The 24,621-nt window shown below is 42.9% G+C and overlaps 1 protein-coding gene across 6 annotated transcripts in view; it reads right to left on the bottom strand.

The window, feature by feature from the left end:
- The window catches only part of phf21ab (PHD finger protein 21Ab), a 64,557-nt gene extending 52,884 nt beyond the window's left edge, over positions 1 to 11,673 (bottom strand). For all 6 annotated transcript variants that reach the window (XM_023984885.2, XM_023984886.2, XM_023984888.2 and 3 more), the window contains exons 1-2: positions 11,430 to 11,673; positions 8,871 to 8,909 (exon numbers count right to left, since the gene is read on the bottom strand). The gene's annotated coding sequence lies outside the window, so the exon portion shown is untranslated. The remainder of the gene's footprint in view (positions 1 to 8,870; positions 8,910 to 11,429) is intronic.
- Positions 11,674 to 24,621: the final 12,948 nt, after the last annotated feature.

Here is a 24,621-nt window from a genome sequence, read left to right on the forward strand (position 1 = left end):
TGCAACAACTAGCATGGATTGCTAATATGAATAGGATTGTGCCTTTGGCTACCGGACAATGAAAGAAAGTTGAAATAAAATAATTGCCTCAACGGATATGGTCTGGTTTTGGCTAGGGTACTTTGAAGCAAGACGTGGCAAGACAATTAAGTATACAGTATGTTTTCTAAATGCATACTGCCTCCAGCTCATTGCCAAGTGGTGTATGACGCGCTGATGAAGCCTGCCTTCCGTTCCCTATGCATTTGCTGTTTGAGAAGGTGTTTTCCACTCAAAAGCTCTGTTTCTGTATGCTTTATGGGTGTGAAAAATAAGGTACATGACGAAAACCGTAAACGCGCGAATTTAATTCCACTAAACCTATCAAATTAACCTATAGACAGATAAGCATCCCGTGGTGCTTTCAAGACACCTGGGAACTCTGAAAAATACGAGGTCAAATCATGACGTCAGTGATCTTCAGGTCAGAAAGTCAGAGCTCTAGAAAGAGGCTCAAGTTCACGAGTTGGAATTCCAAGTTGGATGACAGTTCAAAAATATTTTTTCCCCAGTCGGAACTTGTTTTTCTCCCAGTGGTCTTGAACGCACTGAAGTCGGAGATTTGGGTTTCCAGTTGTTTTTAACACGGCATCAAACGGCAACAGAAGGCAGGCTTCATCAGCGCATCACACAACACTTTGCAATGAGCTGGAGGCAGTACGCATTTTGAAAATATATACTTAAATTGTTCGAAACCTGAACGTTGTAATAGATATGAGGCATGTCTTACCTTGCGTCAAAGTAGCCTATTAGATCTCCTCTCGTTCTAACGGATATTTGTCTCTGTCACATGAAACTGCAATGCCCTTTTGACAACCGTGTTTTCCCGCTAATTGCATTATGGAACAAACATTTGCAAGTTGTAAAACTTGAGCCACGACCAATATATTTTGTCCTAATAAAAACAGGGTTAATAATATATCTGTGAGAATATCCAACAGGCTTTTATATAATTCTAAATGAATAATAATCGCTTTGTTTAAAAAAAAAATATTTTGGAGATGCTTTTGTTTTCAAATAACGTGAAATGAGCGAGAAAAAGGCAATTCTTGAACATGGGGTGAGACATTGTAACTAATTTGTAAATAACGCCAGTTCGTTATTTAGAATGATTTATTTCTGTTTTTTGAGGGAGAAAAACCAAAATCCTGCAGTCATCTCATGGGTCTCCCAGTCAAGGCCAGCACAGGTATTGAACCAGCATCTGTAGCAACACAGCTTGCACTGTCTTAACCGTTGCGCCACTCAGGCGCTGTACAACGTGACCGGTCGGGAGTGGCCTACAGTACGAGCAAAATAATCCTGCCACTTATACAGCCCTCCCGTACGGACGAATAGTTGTGATCACGTTCAGAGGTAAACCATCCACGAGATTGGAACACTCAGTGGACAAGCCCATAGACCCCAAATCTCTAGCCAACGGTGGTAAACCTGCCCGTGCGCCTGGGATAACAGATCTCCGCGCAGCGGGAGTTGCCACAGGACCTCGTCCAATAGGCAAAAGATCTACACGGACCAAGGTTGCTTGGGCCAACAGCGGGCCACAAAAATCCACGACAAGCCCACCAGTCACTCTCCCCAACGTGGGGTTAATCAGCTTCATGTGAGGAAATGGGCTCCAGAGTTGCGCAGTGGTCTAAGGCACTGCATCTCAGTGCTATAGGCGTCACTACAGACACCCTGGTTCGATTCCAGGCTGTATCACAACTGGCCATGATTGGGAGACTCATAGGGCGGCACACAATTGGCCCAGCTTCGTCTGGGTTTGGCCAGCGTATGCAGTCATTGTAAATAACAACTTGTTCTTACCTGACTTGCCTTGTTAAATAAAAGGTTACATTTAACTTTTCTTTAAGCATAAAGGAGGGTTCGACAGGCACAGGCGAAAACGCACTGCGTGACCAGCCGAGATTTGGCTAAGCAGAGCCCGGAACACCCTCTGTGGGGATAGAAAAGCGTGACAGGCGAGTGAGTCTAGCTCGAGACCCAGAAGAGGAAAGCACTGAGATGGAGTGAGAAAGCTATTTTTCTGGTTTCTTATTCAGCTTCGAGACAATACAGGATAGAAGCATGGATGCATGTAACACTGCTTGTTCCCTATACTCTGCTGCCACCAAACAATCCACTGTAATAGCCGGCGGCTATTTTGAATTTGTAGACTGAGGTGCCTGTTGGGGGTATGTTAAGTACCAGACAAAAGTTGACACACCTACTCATTCAAGAGTTTTTATTTTTACAATTTTCTACATTGTAGAATAATAGTGAAGACATCAAAAATATAAAATAACATATATGGAATCATGTAGTAACCAAAAAAGTGTTAAACAAAATATATTTTATATTTGAGATCCTTCAAAGTAGCCATCCTTTGCCTTTATGACAGCTTTGCACACGCTTGGCATTTTCTCAACCAGCTTCATGAGGTAGTCACCTGGAAAGCATTTAAATTAACAGGTGAGCCTTTTTAAAGATTAATTTGTGGAATTTCTTTCCTTCTTAATGCGTTTGAGCCAATCAGTTGTGTTGTGACAAGATAGGGGTGGTATACAGAAGATAGCCCTATTTGGTCAAAGACCAAGTCCATATTATGGCAAGAACAGCTCAAATAAGAAAAGAGAAAAGACAGTCCATTATTAAAACATAGTCAGTCAATGTGGAAAATTTCAAGAACTTTGAATGATTCTTCAAGTGCTGTTGTAAAAACCATCAAGCGCTATGATGAAACTGGTTCTCATGAGGACCGCCACAGGAAAGGAAGACCCAGAGTTACCTCAGCTGCAGAGGATATGTTCATTAGAGTTACAAGCCTCAGAAATTGCAGCCCAAATAAATGCTTCACAGAATTCAAGTGACAGACCCATCTCAACATCAACTGTTCAGAGAAGATGGCGTGAATCAGGCCTTCATTGTCGAATTGCTGCAAAGAAACCTCTACTTAAGGATACCAATAAGAAGAGACTTGCTTGGGCCAAGAAACATGAGCAATGGACATTAAAACGGTGGAAATCTGTCCTTTAGTCTGATGAGTCCAAATTTGAGAGTTTTGGTTCCAACCGCCGTGTCTACCTGAGACGCAGAGTAGGTGAACGGATGATCGCCGCATGTGTGGTTCCCGCATGTGTGGTTCCCACCGTGAAGCATGGAAGATGGTGCAGCTAGTTGAGAGAATGCCAAGAGTGTGCAAAGCTGTCATCAAGGCAAATATATTTAGATTTGTTTAACACTTTTTTGGTTACTACATGATTCCATTTGTGTTACTTCATAGTTTTGATGTCTTCACTATTAGTTTTACAATGTAGAAAATACAAAAAAAAGAAAAGAAAGTAGGTGTGTCCAAACTTTTGACTGGTACTGTAGGTCTAGAATGGGACGCAAAGTCCCGTCCCTTTTCGGAACCAGGAAATACCAGCTGTACCAGCTGTCCTGGATCTCCGACATAGGAACCACTCGGATTGCCTGCTCCTGGAGTAGGAAGGATATTTCCTCCCTCAAAACGGGCGCTGAGGCCTCGGGAACAGTTGACGTGATAACGCAGAAGAAGGGCGGGGAAAGCACAACAAATTGTATCCCGTACCCCGACGTCACTGCTCACATGATCCAGTGCGACACTACGCATGTGCATCATTGGTTGGCGCAGACAGCGAACCTCCCGTGAAGTGCCAACTGAAGGGGCAAGACGCCACATTGTGGACTGGGAGAGAGTGGTTATGCTTCCATGTCCACCACTCTTGACAACCGTGTGTCTGGATGTGGAGAAGGGACACTTAATTGAACAACTAACACGGGAGACAACACTTGACACCCATGAACACTGTGGAACTTGGAGCTGAAACTGTTCATGAGTAAAGGTTTGCCTAAAGCCCGGGCTACTCTGGGTACAAGGGCTCTGGCGATCAGTGACGTACCCCGATTGGCAGTGCCACTTGTGGGTACTGATGTCACAACAAACCTCACTCAATTTAGGTGATAAGATGTGTTCTGGTAACTGTCTGGCACCCAGGGCTGGACTGCAGGGCTGGACTGCACAAAAATAGACTTCATCATGGAGGTTACCCTACCAACCAATCATAGGTACAGGCAACAAAGCGCCTTGTAACCTAGCTAGGAAAGGGGCAGACAGCTCTTAAAAACAGACCCCTTCTGTGGTAACAGACAGGGGATGATTTGTTATTGAATGTAATTACCAGGAATGAAAAGAATTTCAGGGTGAGCTGTGGGATAATAGCATGGTCAGGTCAAGACTCTAGTAAGGACGACGAACACGTAGATGAACTTCCCTAAGAAGTTCTTCGTTTGTGCAAACCCACAGTTTCATCAGCTGTCCGGGTGACTGGTCTCATACAATCCCACGGGTAAAGAAGCCGGATGTGGAGGTCCTGAGCTGGAGTGGTTACACGTGGTCTGCGGTTGTGAGGGCAGTTGGAAGTACTGCCAAATTCGATAAAAGGAGGCGGCGTATGGTAAAGATATTAACATTCAATTTTCTGGCAACAGCTCTGATGGACATTCTTGCAGTCAGCATGCCAATTGCACGCTCCCTCAAAACTTGAGACATCTGTTGCATTGTGTTGTGTGACAAAACTGCACATTTTAGAGTGGCCTTTTATTGGTGCACCTGTGTAATGAGCATGCCATTTAATCAGCTTCTTAATATGTCACACCTGCCAGGTGGATGGATTATCTTGGCAAAGGAGAAATGCTCACTAACAGGGATGTAAACACATTTGTGCAAAACATTTGAGAGAAATAATCTTTGTGTGCCTATGGAACATTTTGGGAACCTTTTATTTCAGCTCATAAAATGGCACCGGAAGAAATGGCATCAGTTTTACGGGCGCCCAACCAAATTGTGCTATTATGTGTTTTTTCCCGCATTATTTGTAAATAATTTTTGTACATAATGTTTCTGCAACCGTATCTTACGGCAAAAAAGAGCTTCTGCATATCAGGACAGGGATCACTCACCTCGGATTAGACAAAGATTTTTTTCTACAACAAGGAGCACGCACAAGACATTCTCAAAACACCCCACAGGGCTGACATCCCCGTTATTTGCAAGAGGAAGCGATGCAGGTACAGAGGACAAAGAGCCGGTGCCTGGTCAGGACCCGGAGAAGGCGAGTGGGAAAGCTTCCGTTACCGTCAATACTACTCGCCAACGTGCAATCATTGGACAATAAATTAGACGAGGTATGATCACGAATATCCTACCAACGGGACTCTAACCTGGAAGCTTACAAGAAATCCTGCTATGCCCTGCGACGAACCATCAAACAGGCAAAGCGTCAATGCAGGGTTAAGATTGAATCATACTACACCGGCTCCGACGCTCGTCTTATGTGGCAGGGCTTGCAAACTATTACAGACTACAATGGGAAGCACAGCCACGAGCTGCCCAGTGACACAAGCCTACCAGATGAGCTAAATAACTGCTATGCTCGCTTCGAGGCAAGCAACACTGAGGCATGCATGAGAGCATCAGTTGTTCCGGACGACTGTGTATTCACGCTCTCCGTAGCCGATGTGAGTAAGACCTTTAAACAGGTCAACATACACAAGGCTGCGGGGCCAGACGGATTACCAGGACGTGTGCTCCGGGCATGTGCTGACCAACTGGCAGGTGTCTTCACTGACATTTTCAACATGTCCCTGATTGAGTCTGTAATACCAACATGTTTCAAGCAGACCACCATAGTCCCTGTGCCCAAGAACACAAAGGCAACCTGCCTAAATGACTACAGACCCATAGCACTCACGTCCATAGCCATGAAGTGCTTTGAAAGGTTGGTAATGGCTCACATCAACACCATTATCCCAGAAACCCTAGACCCACTCCAATTTGAATACCGCACCAACTGATCCACAGATCATGCCATCTCTATTGCACTTCACATTTCCCTTTCCCACCTGGACAAAAGGAACACTTATGTGAGAATGTGACAGGGTAGCCTAGTGGTTAGAGCGTTGGACTAGTACCCGAAAGGTTGCAAGTTCAAATCCCCCAGCTGACAAGGTACAAATCTGTCGTTCTGCCCCTGAACAGGCAGTTAACCCACTTTGCCTAGGCCGTCCTTGAAAATAAGAATTTGTTCTTAAGTGACTTGCCTAGTTAAATAAAGGTAAAATAAAAAAAATTTGACTACAGCTCAGCGTTCAACACCATAGTGCCCTCAAAGCTCATCACTAAGCTAAGGATCCTGGGACTAAACACCTCCCTCTGCAACTAGATCCTGGACTTCCTGACGGGCCGCCCCCAGGTGGTGAGGGTGGGTAGCAACACATCTGCCACGCTGATTCTCAATACTGGAGCTCCCCAGGGGTGCGTGCTCAGTTCCCTCCTGTACTCCCTGTTCACCCACGACTGCATGGCCAGGCACGACTCCAACACCATCATTAAGTTTGCAGACGACAGAACAGTGATCACCGACAACGACGAGACAGCCTATGGGGAGGTCAGAAACCTGGCCGGGTGGTGCCATAATAACAACCTATCCCTCAACGTAACCAAGACAAAGGAGATGATTGTGGACGCCTCCATTCTCATCGACGGGGCTGTAGTGGAGCAGGTTGAGAGCGTCAAGTTCCTTGGTGTCCACATCAACGACAAACTAGAATGGTCCAAAGACATGTGAAGAGGGCACGACAAAGCCTATTCCCTCAGGAAACTAAAAAGATTTGGCATGGGTTCTGAGATCCTCAAAAGGTTCTACAGCTGCAACATCGAGAGCATCCCGACTGTTTGCATCACTACCTGGTACGGCAATTGCTCGGCCTCTGACCGCAAGGCACTACAGAGGCCCAGTACATCACTGGGGCCAAGGACCTCTACACCAGGCGGTGTAGGAAGGCCCTAAAAATTGTCAAAGACCCCAGCCACCCCAGTCATAGACTGTTCTCTCTACTACCGCATGGCAAGCTGTACCAGAGTGCCAAGTCTAGGACAAAAAGGCTTCTCAACTGAACAGGTAATCAAATGGCTACTCGGACTATTGCATCTTTTTACGCTGCGGCTACTCTCTGTTTATCATATATGCATAGTCACTTTAACTATACTTTTATGTACATTCTACCTCAATTGGGCCGGGCCGACCAACCAGTGCTCCCGCACATTGGCTAACCGGACTGTCTGCATTGTGTCCCGCCACCCACCAACCCCTCTTTTACGCTACTGCTACTCTCTGCTCATCATATATGCATAGTCACTTTAAGCATATCTACATGTACATACTACCTCAATCAGCCTGACTAACCGGTCTGTATGTAGCCTCGCTACTTTTTTAGCCTCGCTACTGTATATAGCCTGTCTTTTTACTGTTGTTTTATTTCTTTACTTACCTATTGTTCACCTAATACCTTTTTTGCACTATTGGTTAGAGCCTGTAAGTAAGCATTTCACTGTAAGGTCTACTACACCTGTTATATTCGGCGCACGTGACAAATAAACTTTGCTTTGATGAAACATGGGACCAACACTTTACATGTTACGCAAAATGTTTTGTTCAGTGTACAATAAACATAACATTTATTAACATCATCCAGTAGAACTTAAAAGAGTGAGATAAAATTAGATCTTTGGAAACAAGTGCTTTCATAAATGCATGGCGCGGGCTTCGTTTCACAGGAGCATTGTAAAATATGCTTACTCAATGAAGAAGACCTAACGAATTTTGTTTATTTATTTACATATTGAATTTTATTGTCCTACATCAATTTAATAATTTCTTCATTTTGTGGGTGCCTAGAGTGGCCTTTTTCCACTGCTGTGGTACTGAATCACAGCAGAAATGGGGTGTGGGGCAGGCCGGCCCTGGAGTTCGTAGACAGACATGTTTTATTATTTATTAGACCGAATTAAAATGTTCATGCCTAAGTTAAATTAAATGAGAGGCATAGATTGTATTTGAAAACAGCTGTTTTGTTATGTATTAATTAAAATGTTCATACAAATATCCTATAGGACAGGTCATTCGCAAATTATATTATAGAAATATATTTTGAAGTTTTTTCTGTTTATGCGACTTGTTCTTCTGGGCTAGATTTTTTTAAATTATATTAATTTGTGATATATAGCAGGGATGAAAATCCAACGGGAAATGTTTTGCTTTTCATAAACCCTGTTGCGTTGGTATAAGAACATCATTATACTTTATTACAACTTTATTACAAATTTCTATTCTGTTATGGTGAATTACAATATTAGAAATGTGATTTTGAGCACCGTGGGTGGACAACCTTATGCGTTACACACCCAATGCATTTGGATGTCCGGTCAATTTCTCAAATGTCCTGTAAATCAAAATCTTGCCAGTCACGTTGTCCGGGGCCAAATGTTCCTAAGCGAAAACCTGACCGAGAGTACCGACTCAAAGGGAACTTGTGTTTATGCCAACTGCCCCCCTGACAGATCTAAAGGGACTGTAATTATGATATGCATCTGTGTAAAGCTCATTGATTCAAAGGCCCAGAGTATTACTATGCCAAAGAGACAGCACTTTAAATCCTGCACAACCGCCTTGGTTTATGGATCTGCGTGCAATGTAAAATAAAAAAAAGACAATTCCGTTGTCTTCTGAATTGGGATTTTTGTTCTCCGCATGCACGAGAGTAAATAAAACAACTCGGAAATGACATTCGCAGAGCAATGACTAAAAGCCAAGTTCACAAAAGCATCCATTTGGCTGGTTCCGTGGCTCAACAATTAATAGACAGTGAGAACCAGGAAACCAGCGAGTCTGTCCGAGGCGATGTTACAGCCGTCCAGTCCGATTGATTTCCGGGCCAAGGCTGTGAGACAAGAGAACAATTACAACAGGAGCTGTTGCAGTACTCACCACCTGGCAGTGTGACTGGTCTCCAATCTCTCCGACTCCCTGCAAGACAGGACAAGCAGAGCCCATTAGGCGTACATGAGATTCCCCACCACCACAAATGGGACTTTCAGCATGTTTAAGTTATCCCAATGTTGGAAAACCACCAGAGCAACCGAGCCAAAGTCACTTGTAAAGTGACAGTATTACAGCGATGCCATACTGAAGTCTGTCATGTTAAACATGGGTGGACAACCTGCAGGACAATTCACAACCAAACTTGGGTTGACCAAACATTAATTCTCATGTATGGTTGTGGTCATAACAGACAATAATATCACGTATAACAGTCCATCGGTAGCACTGGGTCGCAATACTAGCCCTTGGCTCCTTTCGGTTTCCCTACTTCTGATCTATACCACCTGTACAATCCAGTACCCATGCTTCCTAATGACACAGATTGGTTTGAAACCTACTAGTGTGAAACGTAATCAGGAAATCTCACATAGTTCATTAGGTGGGCTACAGTTACTTTACATGAAAGTATTTTGTTTATAGAGGTTGATTTTATGAAGCTAGAAAAGCTGAGTAAGAGTGTGTAATTTAAAGCTTGAGTCACTTCATAAAAATTCCAGTGGCCATTCTACAGTATGGAGCCGTCCTACAGACCAGCAGTAGAACAGTCTAAAAAACCCATTACTTAGCTTACAATTAGGGGTATAATTTCTATCAAATTTCGCTTTCACACGATCTAAGTAATCTGTACGTCATCTAATGTTCAGAAAAGAATAGCTTACGAGACCATTTAAGCAGGTAGCCTTTATCAGAGTAATGGCATGCGGTTCAGTCTAGTAATTAACCTGCCGAGGTGAGACGCACAGAACGACAGCCACCTCATCTCCTACCCTGTCAGTGCCAACAGAGCAACCTCGCTCTCTTCCATTCAACACTATTTCACTTAATTTATGCTAGAGATAGAAGATTACAACCTCACAGTATTGTTTTATGGTTTGGGGTTATTTTTAAAGCCAGCATTGGGGATTGATCTAAATACACATGCACACTCACAGGCCTAGGCCTACATACACCCACACAAAAGGGACAATCCACTTTTGTTCAGTTCTGTGAAGCGTAAGGATTTGGAATCTTTATGATGCCTTGATGAGGACCTCATCGTACTTTTCCTAGTTAAATAAGGCTACCTTCTAAATAGACTGTATTGCATAGAAACATGACCTTACACAAACATCCTAAATGGCCCTCACTTTGGCCATTTTAAAGCATTTTGGGGGGCAAACAGTAATCTACATTTTTCATAATGATTAATATGGCGTGCAGTCTATAAAATTACTCCGTGAGCATGTTGATTCGTTTTCATAACATAAGGGCCCAAACTCCTCTTTAGCACTATTTGGCCCGGCTTTGCACAATGCCATGCTACCAGTTGCATTGTCTTTTTCTGTCTGAAATAGATAAGTGACTTCTCTTATTGGCTTGTTGTAATACCACTATCTAGGAAGACTGCTTTCAAGGCGCAGTCTCTTTGGATCTGAATAAGTTAGGTAGGTAGCTAGCTAGCCGGTTAGGTAAACTTCAGGCACCATCACATACCATTGAACGCTAGGCCTAGGTAAGATGTGTATCAAATATAAATTTACCTAAGACATTTGAAATGATGGGTTTCGAATTGTAATGTTTTCATACTGAGCTAACATGTTATTATATAATATTTTATACTAACAGTATTTCAGCGTCAACAAAAGTGTTTTATAACTTTCATTTATAAGAGTACAAATAGCTAGCCATCTTGCGCTGTCCAGCCGCTCGCGCACGTTTAATTCGACTTCGTTAGCCAGGTAGCTAGAAATGGCTTGTTACATAGCTAGTTGGTGCAAACTAGAGAGAACAACATCACGTTGTTAGCCAATGGGATGGAGTCAGACTTTATTAGTTAACTTTCACGATTTAAAACTCGTTTCAAAATAAGCTATCACCAACTAAAAAAGGTATACATAGACATCCACGTCAACTAGCTAACGTTAGCTAGCCTCTTCGCAAGCTAAAATAACCGGCTAGTACAAGTCGAGCTTTCACAGCAGCCAATCACTACAAGAGCAAGCTAGCTAGCTCGCTACATAAGCCACATAAAACTGTCAACCCTGAATGTACGTTAGAAAACAAGCTAGCTGTCAATCTAGGTAGCTAAGTAATTATAAAATAAAATAAACACCGGTAGCATAAGATTAAGAAAAATATTTGGGGGATAGCTTAAAATATAGAATTTGACTAAATTATCACAAATAGGCACGCGCTGGTGGTTACAAGTTAGAATCAACCCCTTTCTAGCTAGCCATGTCCGCTGCCCTCCAATAGCAGGGCACTTCGCTAGCTAGAGTATCATCCAACTCCTATCATAAGAAATAGCTATGAACAAAAACAGTATCCTTCAAGCCATCTTGCCTATAATAACACGAATTACGGATATACGGATATAGGGATCAAATGCATGTGAAAACAATGAAAGTTTCTAAACAATGAAAATGAAACTTCAAATAATAATAAAAGATCCCAACGTGCACTTACCCTCCACTCTACTCAGCAGCAGTCCTTCTCTCCTCAGAAATTTATTAAATAAATATTTACAAAACAACCCAATACCGCTCTACTGAATATCCGATACAATTATGATGTAAATATTAAAATACCCTCCATTGATTAGAGTCTGAGATCTCCGTAGTATATTTTTATTTGTTTAAATAAAAATTGTCCAAAAAGAGAGAAACTGAGATACAAAACAAGAACTCTTCTTCAATCTCATTCACCACAGCCTGAGCACAACCGTTATCAATGCGCTCAAGAGAAGGGAGAAGAAGGGGGTAGGAAAACTATTTTTTAAATGTGACAATTGTAGCTGTTGTACCCCAAATCGATTGATTCATTAATAGTATATCGTTGAAGTTATTAATTTTGAGTCGATTTTCGTCACAAGGTGAAACGAAAATGTGTTTGAAAAGCGAACTATTTTTTTGTCACGGTGCTGCGAATTTATTTCACTTTGCCTAAGGATCATGGGTGCTACGCCTTCCATTGCCTAGGGAAAAAACCCGGATGTAAACTCAGTGAAACTCATCTGGAGAGAAGTAGCACTCGGTTCATAGAAATACGCGGAGCAATTTGTTGCTGCTTTGACTTGCCACGGTCCCAATCCTGCGCATTTACCCTCTTTTGTCCTTATTGTCGATTGATGAAAAAGCACCACTTACTTTCGTCTCTTTTTCATAGCCAGTCAATCTGCATTCATTTTCAGTGTTGAATGGGCGTTCGACATAATAAAACGGTTATGCCAAGTATCAAAAATGCACGAAGAACCGCTGCATATGATTTCTGGTGACGGCTGCTGTGAAAATGAGGCGTGGGCAAGCGCCCTTTACAAGTGCGCCATGTTTTTATTATAATTTGAGAATAGTTGTTTATGATACAGTGCCTTCAGAAAGTATTCACACCCCTTTACTTTTTCTATATTGTTGTGTTACAGCCTGGATTTGAAATTGATTAAATTAAGTTTTTTTAAGCTGGCCTACACACAATACCCCATAATACAAATTAATACAAAATGAAAAGCTGAAATGTCTTGTGTCAATAAGTATTCAAGCCCTTTGTTATGGCAAGCCTAAATACATTCAAGAGTTAACATCTGTTTAATAAGTTGCATGGACTCACTCTGTGTGCAATAATAGTGTTAAACATGATTTTTGAATGACTACCTCATCTCTGTACCCCATACATACAGATAATTGTAAGGGCCCTCATTTGAGCAGTGAATTTCAAACAAAGATTCAATCACAAAGACCAGGGAGGTTTTCCAATGCCTCGCAAAGAAGGGCACCTATTCGTAGATGGGTAAAAAAAGCACACATTGAATACCCCTTTGATCATCGTCAAGTTATTAATTACGCTTTTGATGGTGTATCAATACACCCTGTCACTACAAAGATATAGGCATCCTTATGAACTCAGTTGCCGGAGAGGAAGGAAATCGCTCAGGGTTTTCACCATCTGTGACCAGGAGACCCATGAAGCTGCGCACAATTGGCCCAGTGTTGTCCGGGTTATGGGAGGGTTTGGCCTGCCAGGATGTCCTTGTCCCATTGTGCTCTAGCAACTCCTTGTGACAGGCCGGGCGCATACACGCTGAGTTCGGTCACAAGTTGTAAGGTGTTTCCTCCAACACATTTTTTTATTTTATTTAACCTTTAACTAGGCAAGTCAGTTAAGAACAAATTCTTATTTACAATGACGGCCTACCCCGGCCAAACCATAACCCGGATGACATTGGGCCAATTGTGCGCAGCCCTATGGGACTCCCAATCACAGCCGGTTGTGATACGGCCTGGAATCGAACCAGGGTCTGTAGTGACGCCTCTAGCACTGAGATGCAGTGCCTTAGACCGCTGGTTTAGTCTGCTTTCCACCAGACACCGGGAGATTAATTCACCTTTCAGCAGGATAATAACCAAAAATACAAGGCCAAATCTACACTGCAATTGCTTGCCAAGAAGACAATGAATGTTCCTGTGGCCCAAGTTACAGTTTTGACTTAAATCTACTTGAAAATCTATGGTAAGACCTGAAAATTGGTTGTCTAGCAATGGCCAATAGGCAAGAATTATGGGCAAATGTTGCACAATCCAGGTGTGGAAAGCTCTTAGAAACTTATCCAGAAAGACTCAGCTGTAATTGCTGCCAAAGGTGCTTCAACAAAGGATTGACTCAGGGGTGTGAATAATTATGTAAATTAGATATTTCTGTATTTACTTTTTCAATAAATATGGCCAAATTTCTAAAAAAATCTTTTCACTTTGTCATTATGAGATATTGTGCATAGATGGGTGAGGGAAAACAATATTTAATTCAGGCTGTAACACAACAAAATGTGGATTAAGTCAAGGGTATGAATACTTTCCAAAGACACTGTAAGTCAAGCTATATTTATGAAGCATAATGAAATATTCTTATAGATCACTACAATGGTATAACTGTAAAGTGGATTATAACAGAATGTATCAAAAACTGATCGATTCCATACTAGGCTTAAACAATACACACATTTATGATACAGGATGAGTTACAGTAGAAACAAACTCATAATACAGATCTCCACACTGATATAACACTGTTATATCCTCTCATGCATGTAATAAGATTTGTTTGTTCCTTCATGAGTTGAAAAGATCTATGCAATGGTAATATTGCAAAAGGTTTGAGCTTGTTGGTAATGAAGGAAGTGTTGAGGTAGAGAGGCGATTCAGCAACACTTGGAGGACAAATGGAATTAAATAAAAAAGCTTCTTTATTGCAAAGAGAAGAACGATAGTTACTGGGAATTGTAACTCCAGTCATATGAGTAGATAGGGAGGCTACGCTCCTATTGGTTTACCCTGCTGCAGCATTGCCTGAGAAAATTAATTATGCACACACCTTGAGGGTATGAGAGTACAGGTGCCCTTATATATTGAGGCTATTTCCCTCAATCTGCCTCCCCCAAAAATATTTTCAACGAGACTCCTGAGATCGGGCAGGGCTCGAAGCACTATGGGCCTCCACTTTACTCATATAACTGGAGTTACAATTCCCAGTAAGTATCGTTATACAGTACCAGTCAAAAGTTTGGACACACCTACTCATTCAAGGGTTTTTCTTTATTTTTACTATTTTCTACATTGTAGAATAATAGTGAAGACATCAAAACTATGAACTAACACATATGGAATCATGTAGTAACCAAAAAAAGTGTCAAACAAATCCAAATATATTTTATTTTTGAGATTCTTCAAAGTAGCCACCCTTTGCCTTGATGACAGCTTTGCACACTCTTGGCATTCTCTCAACCAACTTCACCTGGAATGCTTTTCCAACAGTATTGAAGGAGTTCCCACATATGCTGAACACTTGTTGGCTGCTTTTACGTCACTCTGCGGTCCAACTCATCTCACATCATCTCAATTGGGTTGATGTTGGGTGATTGTAGAGGCCAGATCATCTGATGCAGAACTCCATCACTCTCCTTCTTGGTCAAATAGCCCTTACACAGACTGGAGGTGTGTTGGGTCATTGTTCTGTTGAAAAACAAATGATAGTCCCACTAAGCGCATACCAGATGGGATGGCGTATTGCTGCAGAATGCTATGGTAACCATGCTGGTTAAGTGTGCCTTGAATTCTAAATAAATCACAGACAGTATCACCAGCAAAGCACTCCACACCTCCTCCTCCATGCTTCACAGTGGGAACTACACATGCAGAGATCATCCGTTCACCTACTCTGCGTCTCACAAAGACATGGCAGTTGGAACCAAAAATTGCAAATTTGGACTCATCAGACCAAAGGATTGGTCTAATGTCCATTGATTGTGTTTCTTGGTCCAAGCAAGTCTCTTCCTCTTACTGGTGTCCTTTAGTAGTGGTTTCTTTGCAGCAATTTGACCTCTGAACAGTTGATGTTGAGATGTGTCTGTTACTTGAACTCTGTTAAGCATTTATTTGGGCTGCAATTTCTGAGTTAACTCTAATGAACTTATCCTCTGCAACTCTGGGTCTTCCTTTCCTGTGGCGGTCCTCATGAGAGCCAGTTTCATCTTAGCTCTTGATGGTTTGAAGAAACTTTCTTGAAATGTTCCGGATTGACTGACCTTCATGTTTTCAAGTAATGATGGACTGTTGTTTCTCTTTGCTTATTTGAGCTGTTCTTGCCATAATATGGTCTTTTACCAAATAGAGCTATCTTCTGTATACCAACCCTACCTTGTCACAACACAACTGACTGGCTCAAACTCACCAAGAAGGAAATTAATTCCACAAATGTAACTTTTAACAAGGCACACCTGTTAATTTAAATGCATTCCAGGTGACTACCTCATGTGTAACGCTCGTCGTTAGGAGAAAGAGAGGAGGACCAAGGTGCAGCGTGGTAAGTATTCATTATGCCTTTTAATTTAATGAAAGCGAAACTCGAACAAAACTAACGATAAACGAGAATGACTCGAAACAGTCCTGTCTGGTGACATACACAAAGACAGAAAATAAACACCCACGAAACACAGGTGGAAAAAGGCTACCTAAGTATGATTCTCAATCATAGACAACTAACGACACCTGCCTCTGATTGAGAATCATACCAGGCCAAACGCAAAAACCAACATAGAAAAACGACCATAGATAACCCACGCCCTGACCATACTAAAACAAAGAAATAACAAAAGAACTAAGGTCAGAACGTGACATCATGAAGCTGGTTGAGAAAATGCCAAGAGTATGCAAAGCTGTCATCAAAGTAAAGGGTGGCTACTTTGAAGGATCTCAAATATAAAATATACTTTGATTTGTTTAACACTTTTTTGGTTACTACATGATTACATATGTGTTATTTCATATTTTTTGATGTCTTCACTATTATTCTACAATGTAGAAAATAGTCAAAATACAGAAAAACCCTTGAATGAGTAGGTGTGTCCAAACTTTTGACTGGTACTGTAGGTCGTAAAACTCCACCCCATAGGGGGGCTTCGTTCCTATTGGTTTAGGGCAAAGCCTATGATGCCCAGAATGTACTCCATGCCGGACTCAACACTTCCCATCTAATGAGAAGGTCAAATCCAGCCAAGGCTGAGACCAAGGTTTCAGGAATCAGCTAAAGCGGGGTCGGAACCAAGGTTCCAGGGTTCCGGTCTAGAAGCACAGTTTCGACTGCTCCTACAGAGTTGTTTTGTTACTGTAGTTTAACTGATGCCCATAGGTGGTCACATAGAGAAGTCAGATTTGAAAATTCCTAATAAGACACTTTAGTCATCACCTTTGTGCACTAAACGGTCATTGAATTATTCAAATAATTGTAGCGGAGGCGTGGGCAAGCGCAGCCGAAGATACAGTATTAACATTTTATATTCATCCAATGTCTGACATGTTTCTGGATAACGTGATGACATTGTCGCTGCTCGCACTGCGTCCTCAGTGCTAGTGTGCATGTGATGTTAGGGTGTTTAAAACCGGAAGAAACACGGATATAGACTGTCCATGAATCAGCGTATGCGAACGTGAGTAGATTACCGAGAAAACAGTCGGACATCTTGGATACATACTCCAGTTCTTATTATACCTCAGTGGTCGGAACCCAGTGTAAATCAGTGATGCCGAGCAACACGTCCAACCAATCAAATGCCTTGCTTGGTCGGAGCTCCGAGGGTGCTCACCAGATTAGTGCCTTAGGAGCAACAGTCCGTGAGGACAAAAAAGAACAAAACAAGCACTGGTGACAAAACATTTTGGAATGTTTGCAGCGCGCGGGTTTTCACAGCATTTCTCTGAAATTTTGAGATGAGCTAAAGCTGCAGCAAGAGGGGAGAAATGGTCTACAATGCTGGCTATATCACAATCTTTTATTTTTACGTTTCTGAAGTGATATTTGGCAGTAAAGGCTAGCATCAGGGACAAGAAGTAGCTAGGCACAATGAAGTTCGTTTTGAACTCGTTTTGAGAAAAGTCAGCTAACCTTGTAAACTACCTATATGTATAACTAGCTAGCTAAGTTAGTTAAATTTCTATCAAGATTATAAAGCCAACAAAATGTTAATGAAAACCGCATATTATTTCTTACGAGCCTAAGACGTTTGGGGGGGGGGGGTCATACCATGGATAATTTAGCTACAAAACTACCTCCATACTACCATACTTTTTAAAACTGTGACCTTCAGACGAGTCATGTGATACTTGTGGGGTGCATAGAGCAAGCGGAGAACACCATCATTCAGACGCTATAGACGTTTTCGCAAGAAGACCGATTTTCGGGATGTCTCATGGTCTGACAAACACCGCTGTAGCTTGGCCACCTTCCCCCGAGATGTGGAAGGCCGCCATATGTGGTTACGGTGGATTGAGACGCAGCCCATGGAAGAAAACATCTCAAGCTTAAACTGACTGATTTTGATGGGGATTTATTCCTTATGTTACTTAGATTGACGCGCCGGTGCGTCAATAGATTCTAGGGGATATTATTGACCTAATAGGTTAGCCCAGTTGCTAGCTTATCCAGGATCAGTGATACATAGACAGCACATGGTTGCTCTATGGGAATAACTGCAATCATTTTCCAAGCAACATTGCTGAAATGAATTAAATAAAATGCTAATCTCATGTAGCCTGATTGTCATCTTATTTTCATACTGTACCTAATTTACAAGGGTTGGATTTGCACTAAACCATTTTATATGTCAGCACTTAAAAAGCCATGTACAAAAATCATATACATTGTCTACTGGTATCATTTTAAATTTAGAACATATATCTCAACATGTAAACAATGTGTGAGTTTAGCTATTCTCTGCTTCAGATGACAGAAGGCCAGTAATGCCATCATGCTGTAGTCCTATGGCTGCATTGGTGACGCATGTCATATGATAAGCTGCTAATTTGATTCACATAGCTGATATACTGAGAGAGAGAGCGTGACAATCAAGTAAATCAGATTGAAGATCTCACAACTAGGCAAAAAGGAAATGTTCATTTGAGAATACAACACAGAGACAGAACCCCTAGCCCCTCTTTATTGCAGGATTGTGATATGTGATTAATAAACATTGACACTAGTTCATTTTGAATAGTAGTTTAACAATTAAAACAAGTTTTTACACTTCACTTCAAAATGTACAAATAAAGTGAACTCGTATGTAAATATTAGACATCATTGTCTAAACAAGTAGTATTAACAAGTAGGCATATAGGTTGGTGGAAGTTATCCAACTATTATGTAGGTGTTATGTTGAATATAATAATAAACTACATTTATCAATCTGACTCCAATATTATGTGAAAAAATACAAATGACCCTGTGCATCTCTGGAAGAATCTAGTCAAGGAAGTGAGCCTTATCTCACCTCTCAGTATGACTACAATTGTAACGATCTTCTTCATCTGACGAACAGGATAGATCGAACCAACACGCAGCGTGGTAAGTGTCCATGTTAATTTATTACAACTGAACACGAAAAAACAAAATAACAAAGCGAATTAAAGAAACGAAAATCGAAACAGTCCTGAAAGGTGACACAACACAAAACAGGAAACAACCACCCACAAACCATAGGTAGGAAAAGGCTACCTAAGTATGGTTCTCAATCAGAGACAACAATAAACAGCTGCCTCTGATTGGGAACCATACCAGGCCAAACACATAGAAACAGAAAACATAGAACAAAACATAGAATGCCCACCCCAACTCACGCCCTGACCAAACCAAAATAGAGACAATAAAAAGGAACTAAGGTCAGGACGTGACAACAATGAACATGTGTCCAACTTTCATCGTTATGCGATTATTAAGAGGCTGGATACAAATAGCTAATCCTGGCGACCAATGTTCTAGCATTAATTTATTGAGGCATATGTAGTGTATATAATTACCAATAGACCTACTAAATTATAAGTGTATAATCAAATAATTACTCTGTAATATGAGGAATGCATTTACTCAATTCAACTAATATAATTTATTGGGTCATGAAAGAATTAACTCAAATTACAGTGTACATGAGATACATTATACATTTCAGCCTACTTAGAGTAAATTACTATCACCAATAGGCTAAGACTTAACGTGGTTACACTTACACGTGTCTTCAGTTCAGAATAATCTCTAAGAACTACAATACCGTTCAAAAGTTTGGGGTCACTTAGTGTCACGAGAATTTCCAATCCCAATGATAATAACAATCAATCAATAGCTCTGACCAATTCCCGAGGTTTGTAAGACCATGGGTATAATAATTAGTCAAACACTCAGCTTATGCAAAAGGTTAGTACAGTTTATTCAGAGAATGTTCTAAAGTCAAGAATACAAAGACATCCATTTTATAGCTGCGCACATACTTCCACACAAACAGTAGATATCCTACGCACATACATATACACACACACAGAAGGTATCCTACGCACATACTGTCTCACTACCCAGCTGACAGAGATTAGGGAGACCTTGACCTTGAGACGTACTCCCCGTTCTCTCCCAAATCTCTAGTCAGGTCGGCGCCGAATTTTGCTCAGACAGTCAGTCTTTAAAATACCATAAAGACAAACATTAGCTATATTGTTTTACCCTAATTCTGACTAGAACTACACATTTATTGATTATAATTTTATACATTCTAATCAATTCCATACAATATGGTTTCAGGGTGGAATATTCTAATCATTCAATTACAGATAAATCCCATTAACACTCCCATTAACACATTAAAATAACATCAGACTGATCAGAAATACAGTGTAGACATTTACAACGTTAACAATTGTAGCTGGAAACTGCAGATTTTTTATGGAATATCTACATAGGCATAGAGAGGCACATTATCAGTAATCATCACGCCGGTGTTCCAATGGTACGTTGTGTTAGCTAATCGAAGTTTATCATTTTACAAGGCTAATTGATCATTCGAAAACCATTTTGCAATTATGTTATCACAGCTGAAAACTGTGTGCTGATTAAAGAAGCAATACAACTGTCCATCTTTAGACTATTTGAGTATCTGGAGCATCAGCATTTGTGGGTTCGATTACAGGCTCAAAATGGCCAGAAACAAAGACCTTTCTTCTGAAACTCAGTCTATTGTTCTGAGAAATGAAGGCTATTCCATGAGAAAAAATTGCCACGAAACTGAAGATCATGTACAATGCTGTGTACTACTCCCTTTACAGAACTGCGCAAACTGTCTCTAACCAGAATAGAAAGAGTGGGAGGTCCCGGTGCACAACTGAGCAAGAGGACAAGTACATTAGTGTGTCTAGTTTGAGAAACCGACGCCTCACAAGTCCTCAACTGGCAGCTTCATTAAATAGTACCCGCAAAACACCAGTCTCAACGTCAACAGTAAAGAGGCAACTCCGGGATGATGATCTTCTAGGCAGAGTTCCTCTGTCCAGTGTCGGTGTTCTTTTGCCCATCTTAATTTTTTTTATTGGCCCGTCTGAGATATGGCTGTTTCTTTGCAACTCTGCCTAGAAGGCCAGTATCCCGGAGTCGCCTCTTCACTCTTGACGTTGAGACTGGTGTTGAGGGTACTATTTAATGAAGCTGCCAGTTGAGGACTTGTGAGGCGTCTGCATTGATTTGTTTTTGCAGAGACATATTTTTTTGGAGCATCTGATGACCTAACGTGGTGAGTGATGAACATGAATTTCTCCTATTCCCTCTGCCACTAATATTTCTGAATTCGGTTGTCATATTGGCAGGTTTGCTAGTGACAAACTATTTACCTAGCTTCTAGCCTAGTGGTTGATATGCAATGCGATCTCCTCGTAATTAACGGTCTGTGTTGATGAGTGTCTATAGCTCTATAGCTGCCTCCACACATTTGGAAAAGTTTAGAGGGGCCTGATAGTAACCGAAAGACACTCGTTTGTGGTATTGCCTGGAAGGCAAGGAGGAGAAACTTCCTGTGGCGTGGTGTCACCGGCACATGAAAGTACACATCCTTCAGGTCTACACTCGTACAAAAGTTGTTTAGGTGGATACATTCCAGCAGACATTTTTTTTGTTCATGAGCATGTGAAAGGGCGGTTTGGCTATGCTCTCATTCAGGCTGCCTCAAGCCCCTTGTCTTTTTTGGAACCAGGAAGTAGGGTGAGTAAAACCCCTTGTTTCTCTGTTCTGGGGGAACCACTGTGATTTCAATTATTGAACCATTTATGCACGATATCCAAGAATAGAAGCAATGGTTCAATAATTGAAAATTGCCTCCACTCCAACGCCATATTCAACGCAAGTAGTTCCCAGTTACCTAAGTCGTAATTCCTTTCTGTGGGGTTAAAACGATGGGAGAAGAAGGCGCAGGGATGCAGCTTTTGGTCTTGGGCCGAACGCTGGGACAGGACAGCCCCCACTCCGACAACTGAGGCGTCAACCTCCACCACGAACTGCCGGGACGGATCCGGATGGATTAGGATGGCCCCCATGGTGCTTGAGGTCCAAGAACCCCTGGTCTGCAGCTGTAGACCACGTAAACGGGACCTTAGGAGAGGTGAGCGCTGACAGGGGGGGGGAAGCCCGGGTGCTGTAGCCCCGGATGTACCGGCAGTAGAAATTGGCAAACCCCAGGAAGTGTTGCAGCTGCACTCTGGAGGTGGGTTGCGGCCAATCCACCACCGCTCTCACCTTTTCAAGATCCATCTGTATGTTGCCTGCAGATATGATGTACCCAAGGAAGGAGATGGTGGAGCGATGGAATTCGCATTTTTCTGCTTCGATGAAAAGCTGGTCCTCCAGAAGACGCTGGAGGACTTGTCTGACATGGAGGACATGTTCTTGAGCCGAGTGGGAAAAGACAAGGATGTCATCAAGGTAGACGAATACGAACCGGTTCAACATGTACCGGAACAGGGCCTGGACCACAGCAGGAGAGTTGGTCAGTCCGAATGACATCAGCAGGTATTCGTAGTACATGCTAGCCATGTTAAAGGCGGTCTTCTACTCATTCCCTTCCTGTATCTGTACCAGATGGTAGGCGTTCCGGAGGTCCAACTTAACCCCCTGGAGATTTCGAAAGCAGAGGCGATGAGTGGAAGCGGGTAATGTTTTTTAACCATGATGTCATTCAGGCCCCCTGTAGTCGATACACGGACGCAGGGTTTTCTCCTACTTCTCCACAAAGAAGAACCCTGTGCCGGCAGAAGGACGGATACCCCCTGCAGCCAGGGAGTCTTCAATATACGTCTCCATCGCCTTGATCTCTGGCCCTGACAGGGAATAAAGCCGCCCCAGAGGCGGTGTAGTGCCCGGGAGAAGGTCGATGGCGGAGGAAGCGAGGTGGCACTGGCTTTGCTGAAAACCTCTCGCAGGTTTTCCCAAGCCCGCAGGAAGATGTCCCGGGGCAGGCAGCACCAACTTCAGGCAATCCGCATGGCAAAATGGCCTCCAACCCAGGATAGAGCAGTAACCCAGTCGATCAGAAGGTTGTGCCTCTGGAGCCAGGAAAACCCCAAAACCATGGGTGCATGAGGGGAAATCGATGGGCAGGAACTGCATGGACTAACTGTGATTACCCGGTTAATGGGACACGTAGTGTGGGTGACTCTGCCAATAGAGCACCCATCCAACGCTCTGACGTCCATGGGAACGGAGAGGGGTTGTGTGGGGATTCCCAGCTCCGACACTAGGGTATGGTCCATAAAGCTCTCGTCGGCCCCAGAGTCTATGTGCACCCGGAGAGATTTGGACTGGTCACCCCATAACAGGGTAGCATGGAGACGGGTACGACAAATGGAAGATGGGAAACTCCCCATACGGCTCATCAGCGTACTAGTACCTACTTGATGAGCCTGGTTCTTTAATGGGCAGGTAGATAAAGGTCCCGTAGCTCCACAATACAGACAGCTCTGGGTGTTAAGTCTGCGTAAGCTCTCAGCAGGAGACAATCTAGCTCTGCCCAGTTGCATGGGCTCCGGAGGAGACGACTCGACAGCCCTCTGTGACCTCTTAGAGAACTCGGGCGACATCGGATCCACTCGGAAATGTGGGCTTCGGGGATCTCCTCGCCTCCGAGGAATCTGGATGGTCAAGGCTATGAGGTAGTTGAGGTCCAGGGGCAGCTCCAGGGCTGCGAGCTCGTCTTTAATTCAATCAAACACTTCCCTACCTCCACCACGAACTCCTCCAGCTTGAGGCAAACGGTGGATTGTTGTTCCCACACCGCCATAGCCCAGGCAAGAGACCTCCCGGACATCAGCGTTATCATGTACGCTATCCTCGGGAAATGAAGATGACTGAAGCTCAAAGATGAGGAAACACTGGGAGAGAAATGCCCGGGACGATCCGGGATCTCCAGCGTAGCGCTCTGGAGGTGGTAAGCGAGGTTCTTGGGAAGAAAGGGTAGATTGGGGAAAAACGCCACTGGTAGCGGGGTAATTGACCGTCTGAGGGGTTACTGTAGTGGCGGGTTGCCTCAGACAATCTGCGGAATTGTTCAAGCAATGTGTTGAAGGCACGGTCCTGGCGTTCCGCCAAGGTCTGGAATCCTTCCATAAGACCTTGAAGTAACTCCCCGTGTCTTCCAATGGTGGCTCCCTGGGAGGAGACTGCATGGGGAGCTGGTCTGAGTCTGCTGGGTCAGTCATGGCCAGTTCGTACTTTCACGACTCAGAATGACACAGGAGGCCGATAGTACAGTTCTAAGATCATTTATTATAAACACGGTGCAGGCAAAGTGAAGGTCGAGGACAGGCAGAGGTTCGTGATCAGGTCAGAGTCAGGCAGGTACAGGACAGCAGGCAGGCTCAGGAGAGGCAGAGGTTCATAATCAGGTTAGAGTCAGGCAGGTACAGAACGGCAGGCAGGCTCGGAGCAGAATGGTCAGAACCGGGAAAAACTAGGAAACAGAACTTGAGAAACAGGAAGACAGGAACGCTGGTAAGACAAGACGGCAAAAGACAATGGGGCAGATGGAAGACACCTGGAGGGGGTGTAGACAAGCACAAAGACAGGTGAAACAGATCAGGGTGTGACAAAAACATGCCAAACAAAAATGTGAGGAAGACCTGGGAGACACTATTGATGATGTTATGCTGATGAATGAGGACCCAAAAGCGACGTAATAGTAACAGAGTCTTTATTCCAGTATTAAACAAATAATGATTCTCCTGGATATAATCAATGGTAATCCAAAACAGGAAACTGAAATCCTCTCGTCAATAGAGAGGAACGACTGGAGACGCGACCACAGACTGCAGGTCGCTTC

The sequence above is a fragment of the Salvelinus sp. IW2-2015 genome, linkage group LG4q.1:29, assembly GCF_002910315.2.
Source record: "Salvelinus sp. IW2-2015 linkage group LG4q.1:29, ASM291031v2, whole genome shotgun sequence".
Lineage (NCBI taxonomy): Eukaryota > Metazoa > Chordata > Actinopteri > Salmoniformes > Salmonidae > Salvelinus > Salvelinus sp. IW2-2015.